The sequence below is a fragment of the Zophobas morio genome, unplaced genomic scaffold (assembly GCF_036711695.1).
Source record: "Zophobas morio isolate AGI-343-1 ecotype UQ-CSIRO unplaced genomic scaffold, CSIRO_AGI_Zmor_V1 ptg000272l, whole genome shotgun sequence".
NCBI lineage: Eukaryota > Metazoa > Arthropoda > Insecta > Coleoptera > Tenebrionidae > Zophobas > Zophobas morio.
In genome coordinates, this window is record NW_026972376.1 from 24,898 (window position 1) to 41,296 (window position 16,399).

Genomic DNA, 16,399 nt, shown 5'->3' on the forward strand with positions numbered 1-16,399 from the left:
ATAGCCAGGGGGGCCTGCCTGGTGTCTCCGGGTGGCCTCGGTCCTGTGATTAAGGCCGCTTTTCCCGCTGGCGGTTTTCAGCGGTTTTCCACCACACAAGACCGAGTCCGAGCTCGATATTTTCCGTTTTTTAGTCCCCGGATACAACCATTATAGATCTCTGAAGAGCGTACACCGGTTTAAAGTCTTAAGACCGGCCGTAGTATGTCTGTGCTAGACAATATAAAAACAATAAAAAAGTTGTTTTTTAGAAGTGTACTTTGTTGCCTGATAGCTTATTTTTGATTGTCTTATTTTATTTTAGACGGTAATCAGTACTTAACGGTCTCTGAACAAATTAGCTGCTAAACTGTTAATTTATAAGCAAAATAGCTCAGTCTTAAAAGTTTCACAGTAAGTACTTTGTTCAAATATTATAAGTTCAAATAGGTATGGGATTATTCTATAATATTTCTTTAAATATTATCTATACGGTCATATTTATTTCATATAATGAGCACACATTAATTTTTTTTTTTTTATTCAGCGCTCCTTTGCTATAACTTGTCTTGCAAGGACTGGGAACTCGAATGATTGACCACTCGTTTTGGTATTTAGTTAGTGCTGTTGTTGTTTAAGTTTAAAAAGCTGACAAATTAAAGATGGTCGGTTAACTAAAAGCAAATAACCAGTTTCAAGAGCTAACAAATTATATGTGAAATTCACCTTCTTGCCTGGTATTCAATAGCAGCGTTGCAAGTTAGCAAAGCGAACTGCTGCGCCTGCTAACGGGAGCATAACGTATCTTTCAAGCAAGGACACTCCCTTTGACAGGATTCGATATACCTCCATAAATCATATCCTGTTCCCTTAAAGCGGGGTGTACTATTTGGCGTAGTTGAAAATTTAACATTTTTTAAGGCGCAGCTGTCACTGCTTACGGAACCGACACTTAGCGACATGGCCTAGAGCGATAGCACAATAAATTTTTTTTTCTTTTTGTTTCCTCAAAGATTTACTATTATGAAACTTACTAACTAAAGGGTGGTAACTATTTGTTTCTTTTTTTTTAGTTAGTGCATTATAGCACTCTTAAGTTGCATCAGATCGCCTTACAAGCGTCCACCAAAAATTTTTTAGTACTTTGCAAGGCATCGCCTTTAGTTTGTTTATATATATATATGTAAATAATTTCGCTCGCCCTAAGCGTTCTTGTATGTGAAAAGCAACACGTAACCACGCAGAGAGAGACTAAAATTACAGCATATCTTCAAGCAAAGAAGACAAATAACACTACAAAGGTTTTACGTTCTACCTTTTTGCTAACTTAAGTAAAGTTGCGTTGAGCTAAGCTAAGTATTTCGATAATCGTTTGAGTAATTTACGAGTGACGTATAAAATAAGTTAACTATCCACTTGCCGTTAGTTTTACGATAATATTGTCAATATAATTCTAAAAAATAAAAATAAACTGAGATTGTTGTCCTGTATAAAAATAAGCAGCCTTCTCTCGAAGATTTTAGGCATCCGCAAAAGTATTAAGAAGAAAACCCAATTCTATGTAATTCTATGATAAAAAAAGAGAACCTTCTGGCACAAACAAGGAAATTATAAAAAAAAATTATTTGTTTTATTATAATTTATGGTGTCTGTGCTCTTAAATTAATAACTCCTCTTTTTCAATTCGAGTTTAATATGTTCAAACTCATTGTGCAAATAAAGTTGTCCTCTTTTCATATGTAATTTTCATAAATTCAACCTAAAGGGGGTTATTAAAAGTTTTGTAAGTAATTTATCAACCGAAAAAGTAGTTACTCCTAATAACTCTACACTTTTTACCTTAACATTTATATGTAAACCTTCCCTCAAAAAAAATCGCAAAACTTACGAAAAACAGAAGTCGAATCTGTATGGCCCCCCTGCACACGCAGTTTCATATAACGAAAGTTTTAGTGCCCTCCAATTTTTGCCAGCGTTTTTCTCAGTTTCGCGTTTTATAGGGTTTAAAAAATTATATACATTTCTTTAAAGTAGTTTATAATCTTTTTTATACCGCAAACATTTTAATTTGCTGTTTTGGGAAATTTTTTTTTTAGTGCTACTAAAAACTTGCACTGTAAAATCTCTGTCTAGTGTTACTAGGTTTTAAGCCTTGGAATGCATTTATCTAGCGTCGAAGAGGGAGAACAGTTACTGTAGTAGCGTCGTATCGACTTGACATATATATTACGATATATTTTTACATTTCAAGCATTATTTCCATTTTATTTTTTATTTAGGCCACATAACTGTCATACTTGGTCTGTATTTAACTCTTTTGAAGATCTTTTATTATATAAAAGTTAAGGAAAATGTCATTAGCTTAAAACACCTGGTTTTTCATAGAATTTCACGAATATATTAGGGAGGGAGGAGAATTAATCATCAAATTTGAAACTAATGAATTAGATTATAAGTACTCAAAGTAACTTAATACTGAGCATAATATTCAATAATATCTATGAAAGATTATTTTTAAGACTTTATTTTACAATTATAACTTAATGGGAAAAAGAAAATTTAAAAAATTAGACCTTAAAGGTTTTTGCATAATTTTTTTTAACTGGTAGTCTTATAACTTCAACTAGGTAAAATGCCAATTAATCGGACTACCTCAAAACTTATTAAGCGCAATAAGAAGACTTTGGCTTGGATAAATAGTAACTTTGGCCGAGATGAAATCGAGCCTTTCGTACTTTAGTCTCGGTTATATTATAGAAATTAAATCAAAAGAGAAGATTAAGAAGCTTGCGGAAGAGAAGAAAAAAATTTCCGTTAATCCTATTACTCACCCGAAAACTTTTTCGGAAATACTTTCTGCTCTTGAGGATGTTTCTTCTTTGGTTTCATTTAAATATTTATAACGTTTTTTTCATTTATATAATTCGGAGTAGCAGAGCTTATTTTATGTTATATGTTTGGCTGCTGCCAAGTTTATTATACCAGCCAGCATTTTTAGATGTTTTTAATTTAATTTTCCAGAATAACACGAGCGAGTCTAATACCAATTTTTTTTATAAAATTTCCTCTCGAAAAGGAAGAAAGAACGTTTTGTAATTAATCATATTATCGTTCATCTAATTTATCTAATTTTTGCTAATAATTGAAAAGTGTTAAAGAACTAAACCGCATGCTTTTGCTGGCGCAATCGAAGGCCTTCCAAGAGGAGACTGCCACCGCCGTTCAATATTATATAGAAAATACAATAACTACAACGAAATTTTCTTGAACGCTAATCGAGTTTATTATAATAAAGTTTGCTAGGCCCATCTCAATTTTTTTATTACACTACAAGCCATTTTTTGCTTAGGGGTTCTATTTACATACTATATAACAATTTGTAGTTGCATTTCGGCAATGATCCAAACACGTGTAAAAAATTTAGAAATTCCTTGGATTGGCTACAAACCTTGGCTAAAATTTATAAATCAGCATCTTTAAGATTTTCTTTCGGTTAGTGGTTATTAATTTTTTGTCGTAAAGCGATATCTGATACTTTCTATAAGTAAAGATCGCATTTCCTTTTCTAGTATCAATGTAAATTTTTAACTTTATTATTGGTTTTATGAACAAAATAAAAATGTGGAAAATATTGAAATTCGCTACTTTAAAAAAATTATTTTTAATTGATAAAGATTAATATATAAAATTTTTAAGAGTAACTTATATTTATAGCTTAGCTTTTTCCTTAAAATTAAGAAAATATTAACACTTTATATTACTGTAGCTTACAGATAAGAGCAGGATCAACAGCGATAAAGCGTACCCAAAGATTTACGGAATTAACTATCAGTCTAATTTTAATAATAAAGTTAGGCTACTTCTGTTTTTGCTGTTTTTATTTTCAACTATTTTTTTTTATGGCAGTATATTATAATATACTTTCTGTCCAAACCTCGGAAAGCAGTGTTTCACCTCCTTTTTTGATTAGTTAAGACTTAGTTTAGTCCAAGTATATATTGCTTAATTAAAGTTAAACAAAGTTACACAGGTGAAATAACGATGTCACTATAGCTCAGTGGCGAATGGTTACTATTACTCCCGGTTACTCATAAAAAGTATTCGCCTTAAGTTAGAAATTCCAGTTATTATCAATACCCGTTTTCTTTCTAGTTCGGAAGTTGTCCTATTATTTACTAATATGCAAGCCAACTCGCTTACTCATATCCACCATAGATTACTTATAACACTTATTAATTAAGTTAAAGGCAAATTTTATTAACTAACATGAATGTTTCAATAAGCTCTCAGTTACTTTCTGCTACAAATAAGCCATTTAGCATATACGGACCCTCTTACGGAACTATAAATTTTTCTGCAAAATTTAGCTTACTTAAACTGAACTCATACTTGTGAATTCCATATTTATTGAAAAATTAAAAAACAGAGTAGGGGCAAGATGCTTCGGTACGGTACTTATTTATAAGTTAGAAAATTTTATTAGATGTGGTATAAAAGTTTATTACTGTGTTAAAGAAACTCCATCACATTTATATAAACGTATTAAGCAAACCAAACGTATCCTCACCAGTATAAGTCATATATAAAAAACCATCTGCAGATTTTTGTTCTTCATAGACTGCATTCATTACAGCAGAAGTAGATGGAATCACGTTGTTAACAATTAAAAATAAAGCCCTTTCGGGCGAAAGTTTTACGCGTTTTCTAATTATGATAATGAATTGCCACACAGTTAAGTCCATAGGGACAAGATACTTTTTCCTGTCAATCTCGAGAAGATTACATTTCTTAGCACGCTCCACTATTACCTTTATTAATAAATAATAAACTGTTTAATATATAATATACTTTATCAAAACTTACGGGTATTCTATCCGGAAATTTGGCCCGCATTCGAGCGGAATCGCTTTTTCTCTTTTCTTAATATTATTTAATATTATAAACCCACAAATATCAGAAAACAACCATATACCAAAAGGAACCGTGTCCCGAAATGAAGTTGCTCGAGACATCACAAACTCTAAAAAGTTTAAGACCTCTAAGATTCACTCGCTTAATAATTCTAGACGTTATAATAATAAAAAATATTTTATATGTAACCGCAATACCTTTTCTTAAATTACAGTAATGCATAATTATTTGGCCAATAAACAACTGTGCAATGGTGTATTAAGCGCATCAGTATTTAACAGTAAACCTGTAGAAATATACAGATAAAAAACTTCCAATCATTTATAGTTCTGAGTAGAGAGTAGAGATGCGTACTTAGAAACCTGCCTTTTAACTTCCTTTTAGGTATACTTTTTTCAGGTGTCATAAAAGGGTAAACTTCATTACAACTTCTCTTTACGATGATACGCAAAAAACTATTTTTATTACATAGATTTGTACGAAAACACCATTATTAAAAGTGGCTTGGCTATTAAGAGCAAGGATTTCTTACCCAGGATTACCATTGTAGAAGACCTAAAGGCTATGTTTTCCGTTTTTAAAATTTAGTCTAATTTTTTTTTTGACACTTATAACCCTATAATGGGTCCTTAAATTTATTTACAGATTTTTAAATAGAGATTTATTCTAAATAATAAGCGGTCTATACACCGTTAACGCTCCCTGATTATTGTCTTTAATTTTACCTATTGTTCCTATTGTCCTTAAGCATGGCCGTTATAAGCTAGCGTGCGCCCCCAGCTATCTTTTATTTTGTTGAATTAATATTAGTTGCAAACAATACATTTTTCAAACTTCCATAATTCTATATGCGTTTTTAGCATGTAAACAGGTACTTAAAGACTTACTACCACCTGAAGTAAGAATCTAACTTTGCATTTAACCTGTGCAGCTTTGCTAAGTATCACCAGGACCAGGTCGGTGCGCGCGGAGGAAGGCGTGGCTGTCTCGGTATAACGGAGCACCCGGCATTACTTGATACCTCTGCTAGCTCTACAAAATCACGAGGCAGTGGGAATTTGCTTATAGGCCGACTAGGGGATGCGGTCTACAAATTTCCTTGGAAACTACTACCGCCCACCAATTTGAACGCCCTCTTGTGTGCGACTCCTCAGCTGTTTGATCGGAAGATCTCAATCGGAAGCAACCTTCATGGACCGGTCGATCCGATAATTTGAATGGCTACCTCCTTGAGGCCTATGCTGATGAGCACGGGATGTGCATACAAGGTCCCCAGCAACCAACACCCTTGGTGACTACAGGCAATGGACGTACTGGATATCGCTATACTAAAAGGTATACGTCTCAGCACGGCACTATAACGCTCCACGAGCTTTCCTCCGATTGCATTCCAGTTATTCTCCAATTAGCGACGAGAAGGCAAACCGAGACTATCACCCGCTTTTTTACCAACTGGGACAAATATTCTGAGTATTTAGAAACCACTCTCCCGCTATTCAAAACACTACCGTCTACTTCCGCCCTGCTGGATGATGCTGTCGCCTTATTCGAAAGCACACTGTACATGGTTGGCACTACTGCCACGATAACTCGTGAAGTAACGTATACCACCCCTATCGCCTGCCTGACAAACTAGAGGCACTTATCCGCCAACGTCCACGTCTTATCCGAGGTGGACATCTTGTTGCAGAGCTCCGAAGACAAACTTGCGCTTAATCGACTGCACGAGTGCATGTAAGAAGCTAATGACCAGTGGCCCATTTTAACAATAAATGTGAGGCCAAGCTGCACCATATATACGAATCAGGCAACAGCAGCAGTTCTTCTTTTGGAAATTTGTTAATAAGATCAAAAATGGAGGACTTGCACCGCTACCTCCTCTTCGTGAAGGTAATATAGTAGTCGAGGGTGATGAAGACAAAGTTACTCTTTTTGCTAATTTCCTTGTTACCCAAAACGTGCCATCTGCTCACTTAACTGCCAATGATGCTTTCCAACAGCTGAGCTGCTGAAGAAAATGCCGTTGACAGGGAAACGTTATCTGTAGCAATTATTAAAACTTGCGATGGTTTTTGGAGATTTCCTGATCCTATGAAAGACGGACCATTGTGATGCTCCCAAAGACACTTAAACAGGAATCAGCAACTAGCAAGTACCTGCCCATCAGTCTCCTGCCAGCGGTCGGCAAAGTGGGTGAGGCCGTCTTACTGCGCAGTCTAAAAGGGGTCTTAACTCTCAAGCCACCTTGCCGGAATTTCAGTCTAGGTTTTGGCACAGTCGCTTAACGTTCCAGCAGCACCTCTGCTTCACTATATAAGCCACTCGCGCTTTTAACCATAAGAAGACAACAGGCGCTGTCTTCCTTGACGAAGAAAAAGCATTTGATCAAGTTTGGCATGAAGGCCTGCCGCACAAACTGCGCTCGTTATCCATTCCTCATGGCCTTTATAACGTGCTGAAGTCACATCCAAATGGTCGCGTCTCCAGCGTGCGTGCGGGAGAACCACAGTGGCCGCTGCGATCAGCAGGGGTTCCTGCGGGACCCTAGTCTCGCCTCTTTTATTTGCAACTATAAGAGCGACGTGCCCTTGCCATCAAATCCACACACACGAATCACCCTCTAGGCCCATGATACGGCTACTCACTCATCGTCGAAATCTCTCGCCTTACTATGCAAGCATCTACAGCGCTATCTTTACGCCCTTGCTGACTGGTACCGTAATCAGAAAGTTTCTATGAATACGCCAACGAACTAAGCACTTTTAATTACTAAGAAATGCGTCTCCTTATTGGCGCCCTTAACCTTTGATGGCGTGAAAAATACAAGGTGTTCTCAAGCAGAATACTTGGGAGTAATCATTGTCAACAAACTTTCCTGGCGGCCGCACGTGGATCATCTATTGGCGAAGGTCAAAGCAGCAACTAATGCTCTTTACACTTTACTATGCGGTAAGAGCAAGCTTTCTCTGCGAAACAAAAGGTAATTGTATATGTCTTACATCCAGACAATAGTGTCATACGGGTCTGCTGCTTAAACCTATGACTCCACTGCAATAGCGTCGGCACCTTGAAAGGCGGCAGGATAAATTACTGCGCCTGATGACAACCGCGCCGGGGTTGGTGCGAAAACAAAGCTCTTCACTCGGGCCTTCAACTGGGCCGGTCAGACATCGTCTTCCAACGTAATGTCAATGCCCTTTACGACAGGCTATCCAGGCACGCTAATCGCCTGCTCGTGAGTGAATTTATTTAGGAGCCTGAGACGGGGCATGTTACCGCCGCCCTCCTGCCTCTCTACTAATGACACCTTTTCAATTGAAAGCTATTATTTAACATCTGATTGAGAGCTCGAGTATTCGAAGTTTTCTAACACGGTCGAGCACCAGGAAATGCCTTTGATAAATAAATAGAGGAGCTGATTTTGTTACCTTCTTTCTGACAAAACGCCTTCATTTGCCTCTTCTTTACGTTTGGTTTTTTTCCCACTCTTTCAAGTTCCTAAGTTTTATTTTTATTTTTATTTTTTTTCAAATTTTTAGTTATAATGTATATTTTTGCCCGTGCACAGCTTTGTGCCTTAGATCCATTCTTGTTTTAAAATCTTAGTTCTATCTTTCCTTGGCATTGTTTTACTTTATTGTCCTTATTATATTATCTACCTTAGCTTTCAAAGAGTTCAGCTGTGGGCACCTACTATCTAAAGAATCTTACCATCTTAGGGTCGTAACAGGGGGCCAGAACTGAGGGATGTGAGTCGAATTTAAAGTGTTCCAGTAAAAGCAAGCTGGTTGTTTGTAGGGCATCAGATGATATACTTGTTTAGAACTAAAAACTTTATGTTTAGTCTGCTGGTTAAGAAAAAACCTTTAGTCCAAAGAGCTCAAACAAAAAAGTAGAGATTTCTTTTTAAAAATTAATCTTTTAACTTATGAAGTTTAATTTATGCCCAGCCCCCACCAAGAACTTTTGAAGACAAAGGTAACATACCTATTTTGAAATATACATTTAGGAAATTAAAGGAGAGTTCTATAATTAAGTAAATAGTATGACGGACGTATTAACTTACGTACGGAACTTTACAAAAATACAATTTAAAAAAAGTTCTTAGGAGAGAATCACACGTCTGGACACTTTTTTAAACGAAAGCTAAAATAAAGTCAATTACTCTTAATTGGTCCTATTTACAGTACCTATAATACTATAACTTATCTACTTTGTTACGAAAAAAAAGTTTTCGAGCGCTTTCTTTTTAAATTAAGTTATAGAATCAAAGTATACAGTAAAGTATTCATAAATTCCGAGTAGTGAGTAAATTCAGAAGGATTGTAAGATAATAAAGCCTTAATTAGTGGTCTCTTAAGTAATTCATTTTACTTAAGCGTTTTTCGGTAAATATATAAAATGATTTGTACTTTTAATTCTTTAGGCAAACGTGAATAATTACTTCACTTTGGAGTATCTCGGTAAACATTAATGCCATTGCGAATGATCGTTTGTACAGTTTTCTTAGCTTTGTTACTGTACTCAATTTTTTTTAAGTGGTACTTTAAATACCACTAAGCTTCTTTTAAGCTTTTAGCTAATCTTCCTTGTATGCACAAACTAACTTTTAGTTTTGGTAACAATAATTTCCAATTTAAATTTTAAAGCCCGAACAGAGAATTCTTTGAGAGAAAAACCAAGAGGTGGATGGTACTAAAGCGGGGCCTTAGAAGAAAAAAATAGGTTCACTTTCTGGGAAATAATGACATTTTATCGTCGTTGCTCGTAAGCAAATCAATCTAACGAATTGAAAAGAGCGGTAGGAAAATTAAAAACTTCCAGAATTCTTGTAAGTTAAAAATACATTAAGGTGAATTATATTAACTTAAAACGTCTACTGGGAAATTTACTAAAGCCACACCCTCGATTTACCGCCCTAATTATTTGTTGTTAATATATATATTTAGTATTAAAATGTACTTTACACTTTTTAAAATAATAGCAAATATCGTTATTTCAACATGCTAAAGCCAAAGCAATTATTTATTAAATTTAGTTAATATATAGCAGAATTTAACGGATCTATACTATATTAATATATCCTATTATATGATTTAATTATTTACCTACCTTTACTTATTTTCATACCATTAATTTTTAATATTTATTATTTGTTGCATATATATATGTATATATAAACGATCATAGCGCATCGCGGGGTCTGTGTTAGGGGTGCCATAACCCGCCCTGCAAGTTCGTGGGTCGAAAAAGTATTATAATAGAATGTAGTATTGCAAAACTTTGTCCCATTTCTAAATACAAAAGTGCCCCAATCAGGTAAGTTTGCTAAAATCCTGGGATGTACGTATTCACTTTTTGTCTAGGGTTAAGTTAGTTTGCATTAAAGCTTTACAATCTTTTTTTATTAAAAATACTTATGGTATATTGCTGCCCAAACCAGAAAAATAAATAAGACTCTACACTTATTTTGATCTTCCTTTGTACTTTAAGTCTAGTTTTTCGTCTTACAAACATTATCCTAATATAAGATATATGTATATAATCTTTTCAGGTTTTAAAATACCTTACTATCTGAGTTCTTCTTCTCTAAATAAACACTTTTCATCCTAACGTTCTTTTCTATAAATCCTTCAACATTAAACTTCCTTTAAAGTAAAATTCAAATTACTCCTCGTTCTAGAGTAAACAACTGCTTTATGTACCTTCACAACTACTATTATGGCTCAGGCAGACCCCATGAATATTTAACCTATGATATAAAATGTTCAAAAAATTACTCGTTCGAGGGATGTTATTGTCACTAACAATCTATTTGCATACGTCTTCTAGGAGTTAATAACAAAAACATTGAAACAAGATATCATAGACCATCAGCGTTAAATGGTGTACAACATGACAAAACACATAAATGCTAACCTCTCATCTTTTTTACAGTTCAGTAAAAAAAGAGAGACACGATAAGGAGAAAATGTAAATATAAACGCAGAGAGCCTAATGTAAATACTTTACTTTGGGTGAATCTGAAAGACTTATTTATAAGGACTTCATGTAACTACAAAAATATGAGGTTGGCCTATTTTAATATAAATTTGGATACAAGTGTTAATGTAGATGACTGTATAACTTTATAAAATGCTAATTTATTTTGGACAACTTGGCAAAGAAAATGATATAAAAAGCTCATTACAAATAACGAAGGTTTTTAAAAATAAGTTTGATAATTTGATGAAGTAATTTCAATGAATAGAGCGCCTTTAATCGAACAGATCGGTATTAAAATAATAACTTGAAATGTTAATAACATAACACTGGACTCATTCACCCATAACACAAAACTAAAACATCCTGGCGTTATGATTAATATCAAAGATTATGGCAGTTTTGAAGGCTTCTAAGATGCATGGCCGGTAGTAGAAGATCAGACATTGCGTAAGCAGATACTTTTTAAAAAGCTTTTTGAACAGTAACGAACAATACCTAACTGCACCAAGGAAAGTACGTCATTTAAAACTCCATAGCTTAAAATGCAGGTTAAAGTCATTGAGTTATAGCAATCTTTTATGGACGAAAAGTTACGACAAACGGCCAATTATGGGTTATATAAAACTTATCAGTGATAATTCCGTCCTCATATGAGGCTGAAACCACCTTTGAAAATCTATTAGATAACTGCATTAAAAACTACTTTTTAGTAAAGTTATCATTTCAACGAAACTGTGCTTCAAAGTTCGGGCACCCACTTGCGCCCAAAGTATAACTGCGATATGCGCTCGACCTACCAAGCGTTCACAAAAATTATATAAAAATAAACACGCCTTTTTTTGGTCTTCCTTTTACTTTTGTTCCTCCTGATTTTAATTAAATAGCATCACTTCCATGGGCGGCGGCTGTTGCTCTTCGAAGACGAATATCGAGGTAAGCACTACCTATCGTCTTGAAGTAATAGGTCATTACGCATGAAATACGGAATACAGGTAGCAGAGGCAGTAGACTGTCTTGACCTACTTCAGTACTGCCAAAATGAATGATGCATTGAAGGGCTACAGTGGGCCGTGTACACATCGATTATAAGAGCAACTTATTGCATAGGGATAACTTGGTTTTGCGCAGAGTAGCAGGTAAAGAGCACACATTCTTATCATATGTTCTTAATGATAACTTATCGCTTATAATAAGTCTAAGTATATAATTGAGAGTTCCATAGGGTCACCGCGTTTGCAGTAGAGAAGGAAGAAAGCAGCACCGCGTTTTATTTTAAATTAAAAGGACCTGGCTTCTAGCCCGAACAAGGGTTCCTAGTAGGGTTGGTAGGTACTGACATATTTACTTATAGCTCTTCGACGACGCGTAGATCTCCGTGCTGTCCATGTTAAAGGCGTTGAACCTATAATGTAAAAAACAATGAGGAAAGTAGAGAGCTCGGCCAAACTTCTGCAGTCAGCGAATGTTGCGCAGTGTCAAGGTGAGCGTGAAAGACAGGTTCATCCGGAAGGGAGCTCGCAAAAATTTCTTTAAGTCTTTAAAAACGACTTTTTTTTGGGACTTCATTAATGTAGAATAACGAGTCACTAGTGACTCTGTGTCCTGAAGTTCTTGGACCTGAACTTATACGAGATTTTACAATCTAATGCTCGTCTTCACAAAAGTCTCTAAGTCTGCGCAGCACAAGAGAGCAGGCAGGTTGGGTTATAGCGGCCGTAATAGTTTGCATCATATTAATTGATGCTGCCCTTAAAAATGGCCGCTTCTCTTTGCAGAATTTTAAGATTATTTCAATGTTTTTATATTAGCTGTGCTTTGGCAAGACCGGGAACCTTTTAATTATATTAATAAAATGGAGTTTAACTCTCGCGATACCTGGATACCCATGAGCAAAGCTGTCGGAGACCATCGATGCTCTGCTGAGTTTCTGCTACTAATTAGTAAACCCCCGATGCTGCACTCTGGGTTATTAAGACCAACTAGAAGTAAATACTAGATTGATATTATGCACACCAAAGCAGAGGCCAATTTACCGGGCATATTGTAAAAATAATTCTCTCATGAAGTTTAAAAATATTGTATAAAATGTTTATCAATCTCATTATTCAAAAATTTTCAAGTGTTTAATTTGCCGTAACTAAATTACTTACTGCGTCTTTGTTAAATTGAATTTACATTATTTGTTGAGGTTTTTATTGGTTTCTATATCCAGTTCGCAAAAATGAGAACTCGTGCGCTTGTGCACGTCATTTCTTGTACTCCGTTTTTGAAGCACAAATTTTTCATTTGGTGGGCTACATTTTACAACACTTTAAAGTTTTATAATATTTTTCCTTTTTTTTATATATAAGATCTTAACAAATTAATGGATAAATTTAATGAGAAAGACTTAGACTATAAGGAAACAACGGTAAAATTAAAAGTTGGGAAAAACTTTAAAGATAGGCGCCCTCGTTCTTCTCCTAATAAACCTAATTTTCGAAACAAATTAAGTTTTGAGAGGATGGAAGTATCTGACATTTCTTTTCCTACAAGTTCTTATAAAAATAAAAGCTCTCATAATATTGATGTAACACCCGTGTATAGTATCCTGAAGCCAGAAAGAGTAAAAAATTTGGATCTTTTGAGCAATGAATCCACTTGGAAAAATCAAAATTTTACTACTTTAGGCCAAGACAGCAATTTAAGAGTTAATGAGGATGAATTTATAAAAAAACATGCCGAGCGTGATTGTACTCCGCTTCGGAGAAGACGTTCAAAAAGTTCAAAAAAATATGATATACCTTACCGTGAGGAAAAGCAATATATTCAAAAGGTTGAACGAGATTTGGAAACAATTGTAAAGGAGACTTCCTTATTATCTGGTGTTTTATTGTATATTTTTATAATCTTATAAAAAGTACTTTTTTGTTTAGTTTTTGATGAAAACTTTGAACCCAAGCAGCTTGTTAAAAAGATAGTAGAAGAGCGTGGAAGTATTGTTAGAAGGATTACTTTTGCTTTACAACTCCAAAATATTGCTTTCAATCCAGCTACATTCCCTGTTTTTAGTCGTGACTTTGACTTTGTTTTGCAAAGTCTTTCGAAGTTTTTAGTCGGGGAATTTTGGTTAGCGCTAATTTTATTTTTTATTTAGACAACTTTGCGGTACTTGCTACTTGCATATCTACAGCGGTATTAAAAACGCCACGAAAGAAGAAAATCATTTTTTTTTAATTACTATCGGAAGAGCTTTAAGTTTTAATAGTTTGTGTGATGCTAAATCTGCAGGGCGCTATAAAAGGTTTCCTATATTCGAACTTTTAAAATTTTTTCGAGGGCATTTAAGTTTTTCAATACTAATTAAAAAAATACTTAATTTAAGATATTTATAAATTTATACAAACAGCTTTCTATTCAAGACTATCCCTTACCTTAAAAATGAAGAACTTACCATCTCGCTCCTAAATTCTTTTTATATAGTAAGATGGGCATAGAGAGTTATATTTTAATACAATATATAACTTTTTTGTTTTGTTTTCAGGCCTTACAGAAGGATGAGAATTTTCTTTTTAAGCAAACATTATTCTCTTTAATAGATTCTGTAAAAGATCTTCTAGAAACTATTGAGAATCCAAATTTATTAAAAGAGTTAAGATTTTTATTAGTTTTTAATTATTTTAAATTACTTTAAAACCTGTTTTAGGATTTTTAATATTGTGTCTCTCATATTTCAACGCTATGAAGTTTCCTTGGCTGATTTCAAAGTTTTTTTCTTACATTTGAAAATTTTTAAGTTATTTATTAAATTCTATACAATTAAGAGTCTGACGGACCTGTTAGTTGGTTGGTGCATTGATGAAAGTTTAAATAATTTGCAAATTTCTTGGTTTGTTGGTAAAATTTAATTTCTATTTCTAATTCTTATAAAATATTTTGTTGACTTTTTTAAAGATTTATTTTCGAGTATGAAAGATTACTGGAGGAAGTACGATTCGTTCACAATTCATATACTAAAGCAGCTTGCCTCTGATATTGTACTTTATATTTGTTTTTTTTTATATTTAATTTCATTTCTTTGATGGCTTTTAATTTTTAATTTTCTCATTTATTTTTATTTATAACTAGAATAAAATGGTAAAAAAACTTGCATACTATAATAATACAAAAATCAGCTCAAAGTCTACTTGCTTGGGGATCAACTCTTTTTCGAAGTACTTTTTCCATAATCTTCTGTCCAAAGCGTACTAACCACTTGACTTTGGCACGCAGATGTTTCGTGTTAATTGGGAAAAATATCGATTTCTGTCGCTACAGTGGAAGAGGACCACGTGAGGCCGACTCAGAAGGCTGCTGTATGACTTTAGACGAGCTGTGCATCGCCGTGGCTGAAAGCTTCGATGTACTCACTCGCCTTAAAAGTTCGGCTTCAGTGGATTTCCCATCCATTTCCTCGAGTATTCATATAACGTTGATTTAATTATTTAGTTTTTTTTGTAAAAATTTTGAAGATAATTATATTTGAGCTTTATACTAATTTGTATTACAAATATTTACTTTGTTTAAATTTTCAAATGCTGCTAAATTAATTTAATAAAATTTAATAAATTTTATTACAATTTTATTAGTTAATTATTTTTTATAATAATGACGTTTAATTATTTTATAAAAAGTTGCAGACATACTCCATTTGCTTTTGCCGTATTTAAATTTGACCGATTTTGGAAGTGAATCTCTTGACAGGCTAGTCAAAAACGTTTCTGTGCTAGCACTGACCACTTCGGTGCACGTTGAGGACACGTGCTCTCTTCTGAATCTTTTTTTATGTGTGCGTCGTTCTTTTTTTTGCACTGCGGTTTGTCGATAATTAAACTCTTGTAGATAATAAAAAGTTGTTATCAATGCGCGGATCATCGCGTTGTTGACGTTGTTCAATTGGCTGTTTGTGACTATTTTTTCCCCATAACAAGCGAATTGGGAAGCACTGAGGAAGCGCTAAGTGAGACACATGATTCGTCATTGTTGGATTTGCACTCTATTCCATGCGTGGACGTGCAAGAAATACTGTTGGCCGTTTATGCTGCTTTGCTCTCTTCAAAATCGTATTCTTTATATTTTATTAGTTGTCAACTTTGTTCGTTATTTTTTTTCACAAGACTTTGCAAGCATGTGAGCCTCTTACTTTTGGCGGATCTCAAAAGCCGCCTTGAAAGACTTTTTCGCAAAGATGGGGCTAAGCCAATTACGAAGAATGACACAAACGCAATACTTTTTGAGTTGTCCGTTTGTCGGGCCCACCTCCACACGCTTTTGCAGCACGAAACGGCGTTGACTGGCGCTTGTTCACGCGAGAGCTTAATCGAATGCATCGTGCGTGTGCTTAGCATTGACCCATCGTCTGTCACAGGCGAGGGGGACCATTCCATTATCATCGAGAGTGTTGCTAGTGTTTTTCTCGAGCTCATTGATAGGTCCATTTAAACACATGGATTTTTGTTTGGCTATTAATATGCTTATAAGTAGGTTTCCCACCAAATCGTTGGTG

General features: G+C 34.6%; 3 long non-coding RNA genes across 6 annotated transcripts; 2 read left to right on the forward strand and 1 right to left on the reverse strand.

Annotated features, from left to right (window-relative positions):
- Nucleotides 1-2,735: 2,735 nt before the first annotated feature.
- Nucleotides 2,736-3,249, forward strand: LOC135119535 (uncharacterized). Its single transcript, XR_010278259.1, has 3 exons — nucleotides 2,736-2,861; nucleotides 3,001-3,071; nucleotides 3,130-3,249. It is a non-coding gene; the product is annotated as an uncharacterized LOC135119535 (long non-coding RNA).
- A 1,256-nt stretch (nucleotides 3,250-4,505) lies between these two features.
- On the reverse strand, nucleotides 4,506-5,036 carry LOC135119554 (uncharacterized). Its single transcript, XR_010278268.1, has 3 exons — nucleotides 4,952-5,036; nucleotides 4,843-4,898; nucleotides 4,506-4,787 (listed from the first exon to the last, which is right to left on the reverse strand). It is a non-coding gene; the product is annotated as an uncharacterized LOC135119554 (long non-coding RNA).
- Nucleotides 5,037-5,364: 328 nt separating this feature from the next.
- On the forward strand, nucleotides 5,365-8,297 carry LOC135119550 (uncharacterized). 4 transcript variants are annotated; one of them, XR_010278266.1, is made up of 4 exons: nucleotides 5,365-5,761; nucleotides 5,822-7,603; nucleotides 7,665-7,870; nucleotides 7,948-8,297. It is a non-coding gene; the product is annotated as an uncharacterized LOC135119550 (long non-coding RNA). The 4 variants fall into 4 exon arrangements; XR_010278265.1 differs by having other exon boundaries at nucleotides 7,665-7,839; nucleotides 7,896-8,297; XR_010278267.1 differs by having other exon boundaries at nucleotides 5,822-6,225; nucleotides 6,285-7,603; nucleotides 7,665-8,297.
- The last annotated feature ends 8,102 nt before the right edge of the window (nucleotides 8,298-16,399 follow it).